Consider the following 8,502-nt stretch of genomic DNA (forward strand, 5'->3'; position numbering starts at 1 on the left):
CGGCCGCGCTGCTCTTCTCAGTCCAACTCCCAGCGACTGCCACGCTCCTTCTTTCTATCTTACATGCGGTGTGTGTTGCTTTGTGTGTCTGTGGTCAGAGTGGGCCGAGTCCTGGTTCGAGTCCTGAGGGGGGGGGACGGTGGATCATCTACCTCTATAATAATATGGTTATTATCTTCATTCCTCCCAGAGGTGTTGATGGGTTGAGATCGGGATTCTGTCGAGTTCCTCCACACTGAATGAAGAGGCGTCGTCGTGCAGGTGCATTATGGGAGAATCTGTTCTTATGTGATTGTTTCCTTCGGTAAAGAAGAAGTAAAAAGTGTGTCCACATACTTTTGGCCTGTAGTTTATATTCTTGTGCATCAGACGTACAAATCATAAAGATGGACGACGTGACAGATCCCTTAAGTGAATCATCTGGATCGCCCCCTGGTGGCTGGCTGCAGTATAGATCTTAATTCCCACCTCCTCCATGTTAGCAGATGGGAATTAAATAAATGTCATTTAAAGTTGTTCTTATCACACTGATGTTAGTTCAAGTGTTGAGAGCTGAGACTGACTCACGATACGTCGGGTGCGTCAGCCTCATGGCTCCATCCCACAGCTGCTACAGACTCCGAACGCACAAGATGGCGGCGTTCATCTCAGAGATGTTATGGATTCGTTTCTGAGAGGAAGAGGAGACTTCGATCTTTATTGACTGTGGTACAAACGCAGTTCATGATAAATTTGACCTCAACGTTTTAATGTGCTTGATTTGGAAATTTAAGCAAATTAAGTGTAAAATTACTATGGAAAAGAAAATAATTGTTACTCCACATTTCAGTAATTCTCCTCCCAACCATCACAAAGAAAATCAAAGTAAGTGATAAGACCAGGAATCATATTTGTAAGATACATTTTAAAAGTCTAACAAATTAAAATAAGAACCTTTAACCCCAAACGAGATAAAGTCATTGAAGCAAACACAAAGCACCGTGTGCAAATCAATGTTGGAGAATAGTGACTTCATTAATTCAGCCAGACTCAGCATCCAGTTCAACCTGAGGACTGGCGCTCACTCTGCCTCTTAGTCACAGTCGTCCTCCACCTCTGGCAGCTCACCTACCTCTGAAGTTTCACTTTCCACCTGGGGTTTCGGAAACACTAAAATTAGCCCTCGCTGGAATAATACATAAACGTCTGTCAGGGCTGATTTAGGCCGCGGGAGGACGTGAGCATCTGAAAACTGATCCTGCTCCTTGGCTCGTCTCCATCTCCGTGTTATGCTGTTTGGATTGTGAAGCGGTTCAACGCGGCCTGATTACGAGTCGGACCAGGATTCACCGTTTGACGGAGCGTGTTTTGACTTTGACAGTTTACTTTGCGAACCGTCTCGGGGCCGAGGCTCGGGGTCGTTGTAATGACGGCTCCGAGCTGAAATTCCAAACATGAATTAAGTTTTGAAAATCCACTTTGGGGTGAATGGAAGTCTTCTCCTCTCTCCTCTGGATGCCCCCTGCTGCACGGCCGGGTCACACACACAGGATGGTGTCGCTGTGTGTGCACATCATGGAGCTGAGGAGCTGTGACCTCGGGCCAGATGAGCAGCAGCGGCAGCAGAAGAAGAAGAAGAAGAAGAAGAAGAAGAAGAAGAAGAAGAAGAAGCCTGATTCCTTTCAGGCTTCTCCTGCACTGAAAACTCAAAATGAAGGAGTTGAAGTCAGTGTTCAGTTTTTTTTTGTAATGAACAATATCTGATGTTTTATTCACCGACTGTAATGACATTAAAACTCAGTCATCATCAGCTTCAGTCGTGTTTTGCTGGTAAAAGATGGAAATACAGAAACTACCTGATTCTTGCCTGAAGCAGCATAAACTGATTTTATAGTCATCAGAGGTTTTTAAATTCAGCCAGTAATTAGTAAGTTGAGCCGTTTTCTGTCGCCCTAATTGAATCTGGCTCGGGCTGTTGAATAAGGAGCTGTGAGCAAACACTGGTTTACTGAGTCCAGCCGGTTGGTTTGACCTCTTCAGCCTCGACATTCACACGAACTTCATTCAAACATTTCCACAGAATCAGGTCAGTTTCTGTGGATTTAAACTCAATTTTACACGAGACGTCCAGAATATTTGATATAAAAATAATTATGATAATAATCCTACAGCCACATAAAACACCTTTTAAATGTAAGTATCATTAAACTGTAAAAGAGATTGTTTAATATTAATTCGTAGCACTTTTCCAAACAGACGTTTAAAGAATGTGTTGTGCAGCCGTTCAGAGTTAAACACACAAACTAAATGATGCTAACCAGTTAGTCCATCTTTACTCAGAGGACAAGAAACCACGTTCTGCAGCAGAGAGAAGTCAAGCTTAAATATACACATTTAAAACTATTAGAAGAAAACACTATTATACATATATACATACACATCCATACAAAAATAATAATAAAATTTAATTAAATAGAAATAACAGTCTCACAAAGGTAAAGAGTAACTTCTAAAACTCACAAGTTACAATAGAGGTTTCGTTCAGAGATGATTTGCTTTTATAGAAGCAGATTCATGTCAGAGCAGCTCCTGTTTCCAAGTTCCATGGAAATCCATCCAGTAGTTTTTTGTTCATTCCCACAAACAAACAAATGCAGATAATATCCCACTGTTGAAATAATGATGTAACTTGGTTTAACTCACTGTTTTAAATTCGATTGTTTCACTGTCTCCAGCAGGAGAATCAATCAGCTGATGAGACGTCTCTTCTTTAATATTTAAGTTGTTTCTATTCTGTGAATCAAGTTCTCTCTGACAAATAGCTGCTCTCCTGCAGAAAACCTGAAGAAACTGTTTATCAAATTTCAATTAAAAAAGATTTAGTGGCTCCACTTTTGGCCACGTGTCCCTCAGCGCTCGTACAGGAACTTTCTCCTAATCCGGCTCCACCTGGTTCCAATCTCAGTCCGTTTGTGGGTCTTGATCAAAGCCAGACGCTGTTAGGAACTGGTTTTATCTCCGTGTTTCCCTTTGGTTGTATCTTTGATTCAGATTAAAGAGGCCTTCAGGGGGTTCAGACCCACTCAGGCTGCTGTCCAGTGGGAAAATAGACATTTCAGCACTTTGACCCATGAGAGAATATCAGTTCACAGGAGGGAGAAGACGTTTCAGCCTCGTGGACGTTGGACCAGAACGAGATCACGACAGCGTTTGTCATTGAGTCGTATTTACTCACAAACATGTGACTTTGTCTGAATCCGACTTCCACTCGGTTTGAAGGTTTATTTTCTCTGCTGCTAATAGAGGGGAAATGTCAGCGGTAATTGACGCAGGCTGTAGTTGATTACGCAGCTCGAGGTCTGGTTTGTGATGGTGTGACTGGAGCTGCCTTCACACACAGTAGCACTGAGTGCGTTTTTAACTGGGAGCCACCAGACCACGAGGTCTGGCTGCGGGGAGACCACAGAAGAAGAAAACAGCCATGTTAACCAGCAGCACTGTGACGGACAGACGGACGGACGGTGCTGCTGTGTCGGTCCCGACAGCCACAGCCTCACACGTCACAGAGGACAGTGTTGTGTTGTGTTGTGAGAGTCCAGTTGTGTTTGCGTGATCAGCTCAACACCTCCACCTGCCTGTCGCTCACAGGAAGCTGCTCTGTGCTGGAGGACCTGGAAGAACCCAGCTTCTGTGCACAGGTTCCTGGATTCACATGTTCTGCTTGAGCCCTGATTCTGAACTTCACATGATTTCTCACTTCTTCATATCAAGTCAGGTGAAATCAGTTTTACACATTTTACGTACAAACAATAGTTCAACATCACATGTGAATAAAACAGGAATATGAATGTGTGTAGTTAACGACGACTGGTGATGAAAACACACTGAAACGTTTAATAAATAATTAACAGATTAAAAACTGTGTAGAAATGATCCCCGAATAATTACTGTGAATAATAAGTTCAATTGTATAAGTTCAATATATTATATATATGCAGTGTGTTGTCACTTTGTATCGGTAAAATGTATATTATGCATTATTAGTATTAATAATAAATGAAAATTATAACAAGACAAATTATAACCAGGCAACCAAAGGCTAAAAATATTTTATTAAATCTAAACATTTGTTAATTATGAAGCAAATTTAAATCAATTAAATTTACATTAAAATATATATATATATATATATATATATATATATATATATATATATATATATAATTCAGCACAAAATGCATTTTTGACCATTCCAGAAATTTCATTAAACTTATTAATTCAAATACATGACTGGAAACATTTTGGTCTTTTAACAGAACCATGAAAAATCAATGTACAAATGTTTTTATTCTGCTAAAGTGTAAAAATCTGTATCAATAAGAAAGTTAATTAATTTACAATATCTGATTTTGTGTTTGTGTTTGTTTGTGTAACTCGTTCAATCAAATTATCAATTAATTTTAAACAGCACATAAATAACTTTTCCTCCTTAAGGAAAAGATCTTTTTTCCCTCTGGGATTTATTGACAGATGTCGGATCTGAGAACTGTAAAATAAAAAAGAGCTTGGTCGAAAAACATGTGATTATTAATTCAAATCTGAAATGTGAAGTGTGTCGTAGTTGAATGGGTTTCAGCACCAGGCCTCTGAGTTTCCCACGGGCCGAGCGCCCCGGCTGGTTCCACCTCGTTCAGCCTCCACGGAGCCTCAGCCTCATTCACACTCTCCTTGTTTGTTCGGTGTTGGTTCCTGCAGATGTGTTGACTCCGTGTTTATGACTTGAACTTAGCGTGTTGGCTCCTGCCTCACGTCATGTGAAGAGCTCCAGCTTGTGATTCCTGAGGCGTGTGTGCAGGTGCAGCTCGTACACACGCCCTGAGCTCTGCTGGCCATTAGAGACGGGACTTCCTGAAAGCTGTCCTGTCCAGCGGGGTCATGTGACACTGTCAGAAGCATCTCCACAAAGGGCCTTCTGAAGCCTCTCGGGGGGGGGGCCTCGGGTAACAGCATAATTAATATCGTATATTTGTTAGAATAACACGCCAGCGCCTCTGCACAAATGTTGTTTTTGTAGGAGCAGGCCGGGGAGGTGGAGGGTCTTCAGAGAGGTGGGGGGGGGGGGGGGGGGGGGGGGGGTTGCTCATTCAGGAAGCACAGCACACACATAATACACGTTAACGCTAAAATATCACGCTGGCTCCGGGTTCTGACACTGAGGAGTTCTCCTGTATTCGTGTGTGTGCACGAGTGTGTAATTCTCCCTGAGCGAGAGCGGAGGCTCCATTAATCACCGGCTCCCACGGCCGACCGTCCTCCTTTCAACTGACGCTCTGCATGAGCGCCGTTATCTGGAGAGAGAGCGCCTGTCACCCACCGCTCGCCATCCAGCCCGACCCGAGGTCACGACCCCCGGCGATAAGATGAAAGTCTTCGCTTGTCATCGTCACCTCCCACTCGATCCGTCGCAGCTCAACGCAGACGGGACGAGAAAATCCCTCTTTTAATTCAGTGAATGAACAATTAGTCAGTTTGCTGGAACTTAAATAATCAAATCAGTTCATTGTGAGGTTGTGATCGGGTTCAACATCTTAGACGTTAAATGTGTTATTTAAATTGAGGCATGATGACAAAACACGCCCCAATAAAGTTATTCCTGTTTATGTGCCTGCGTTGTTTTTTATTAAATTAATTCTGAAATTTGAACAGTTCAGTTTTCACTAAACTAAAATCTTTGTTGTTAACTGAACGATTCACTGAGTCTTTAAAAGCTTCGGTCCAACAAGAACCTGGAAATGTTTGTAGCTTTGAAATAATTCAGACAACACAAATCATTTGAAGACGTCATTTTGGAATCTGGGAAATTGTGATGAGCATTTTTCACTGATATTTTATCGATGAATCTTTTAATTAAGAAAAATCCGTAGATTATTTGTTAATGACCAAAAATAGACTTGCAGATTAATTTCCTCTCAGACGGTTGAGACTGTTGCTTCACTGCAGAGACAAATGAGGACGCTGCAGTGGGGGCGGAGGCGTCTTTAAAGACATTTGTCCTGCGGTGCGTCTCTGCCGACCCAACCCGGCTCACTCATAGAAACACAACAACAGTGGAGCATCGTGTCCACAAACCGAGGCCAGACGCTCTTCATGTGTGCGGGTGTAATTTTACGAAGGTTGGGCGGTTTTAAATCAGGCTGGGGTGTAATTGGAGTGTAGCTCTCCCACTAACTCCCCCCGAACAGTCTAGTTAATACTTAACAGCCCCCCCCCTCACCTTCTCTTTCTCCTCGGAGCTGCACCAACTCTCTACGAGGGTTTTGAACATTTAATGGGATCTCTCTCTTCGCCCGTAAAGGATCCTCCATGTTCCTACCAGTGTGTGTGTGTGTGTGTGTGCGTTTTTGTTTTCATGTGCATGTTAAGGTACTGGTTGAGCTAATGAGAAGCACATGTTTTGGCCAATCGCTGGCTGCGCTGGAAGGGCCAGAGCAGCGAGCAGCGTAGCTTTGACTTATTAAAGGCAGTAAAATTGATGCTTCCTCCTGTTTTCCCAATTAAAGCTCGAAGCCGTCTCTCCCTCCTGTGATTCCAGGGGTTCACTGAGCACATCTGGATCTCATAGTCGCCGATAAGGCTCCGCTGCACGGCCGCTGACCGAACACGGCTGGGACCAGCTGTAACTGGACCAGGCTGGTGGGCATGACAGGAGGTCTGTCAGTGGTTCTGGTCCAGCGGAGAGCTTCTCTCTTAACACTTCTCTTAATGAAAAGTCCCCCGGGTCAAACTCTGCTCTGAACTCTGTGAATTCTCCTCCTCCAGGCCTCCAGCTCTGGTCAGGGGTCAAACTCATAAAGGTCCGGGGCTCGCTGACGGTCTAACACTCGAGTCCCTCCGTCTCTATCTCCTTCATGCAGACGCTCGATCAGCTCAGAGCTGCCGTCTGAGGGAATGTGCTCGTTTACTGGAGGCTCTTCGAGGGCCACTTAGCCCCTGGATGACATCGTCCTACTTACAGTATGTTTAGTGTTATTCATCCAAGCAGACAGTTTTCATTTCCCTCACATTTCTGCCTCCGCTACGATACAGCATCTAGAGAGACAGACTAACGCTGGGATGTTGATTGAGTCAGCGACAAATTAGAAAGATAAAAATAACTTTTTGAGTTGTGCCCTTCGACTGAGTTCTCCTGCAGGCCACAGGCGACATTAGCGCCCTCAAGTGGCACAAACCATAATCTCTGGCTACGTTCCATTTGAGCTGGGAAGAATTCACAGTCAGAAACTTAAACTCGAACGTCACCTGAAGTCCGATTTGTGACTAGAACCTCAACCTCAATCCAAGATGGCTGCTCCACGCATCAACACTAGACTGTACATGAAGATGGGGGGGGGGGGGGGGGCCGTAGGATGAAGGTACTGCTCTTACACAAGCTCAACCAATCACAAGTCAGTCTCAGCTGTCAATCATGAAGTATTTATAGTATCAAATAACTTATTCAAACTTACTGGAAAAAACAAAGCCTTGACCTTGAAGTGACCAATACTGCAGCCAGCCACCAGGGGGCGATCCAGATGTCTGGCAGAACGGAATGGAGTGAATGGAAGTTAGGTTGTGATCTTCACATCTTTAAAATACAAACAGTGAACAACGTTTATCTATATTTGAATGTTTAGATGAATGAATCTCCAGCTGTTCTCCCTCTTTATCGTCCTGGAGCTCCTTGTTTTGTTCTGGTTCACTGTCCCTGTTTACAGCAGCGGAAGTTTTCATCTAAATTAAAGTTACGAGCTGATGGTGACGATCATCCAGCAGCTGAAGAGAGAGATGTTTTCCCTCAGGAGGAGGTGGAGACCAAACCAGTGTTTCAAGGAGCGTGAACACTGGACGTTCCTCCGACTCGAGGCCACAGAGGGACGATCGTGTTGCTCCTCAAGGTTTCAGGCCGGTTCCACTGCTGCCAAGTGGCAACAAAACACAGACTGCATGAAGGTTTCCACAAACAATGTGCGGGAACCTCTGGATAATCCACAGAACTGCTTTCAACTGAGGAAATAGACCCAACGTGAACTGGTCCCAGTGACGTCTGTGAGCTGGTCAGAGTAACGGCTCAGTGGGGCTGGAAACAGACACTGTCTGTGGCTCTGAGCTCACTGACGGAAATCTGTAACAAACATCATTTCATTTGAAAAACGTCCTCAATCAGCTGGACACTGTGGTTTTATCAAATGTTGCACAAACAGGAGAAGATCTTTGTGTGTGTGTGTGTGTGTGTGTGTGTGTGTGTGTGTGTGTGTGCGTGTGTGTGTGTGTGCGTGCGTGTGTGTGTGTGTGTGTGTGTGTGTGTGTGCGTGTGCGTGTGCGTGTGCGTGCGTGTGTGTGTGCGTGTGTGTGTGTGTGTGTGAAAACTTTTCCTTCTTCAGTTCCACTTTGAAACGTTGTGTTTTCGTCAAACTGAGAAAGTGCAGTCGGCTGCTGCTGATTCTGCAGCTAACGCCCGTCCACCTCCTGCAGGAATCGCTGCTT

The sequence above is a fragment of the Hippoglossus hippoglossus genome, chromosome 4 (genome assembly GCF_009819705.1).
Source record: "Hippoglossus hippoglossus isolate fHipHip1 chromosome 4, fHipHip1.pri, whole genome shotgun sequence".
NCBI classification, from domain to species: Eukaryota; Metazoa; Chordata; class Actinopteri; order Pleuronectiformes; family Pleuronectidae; genus Hippoglossus; species Hippoglossus hippoglossus.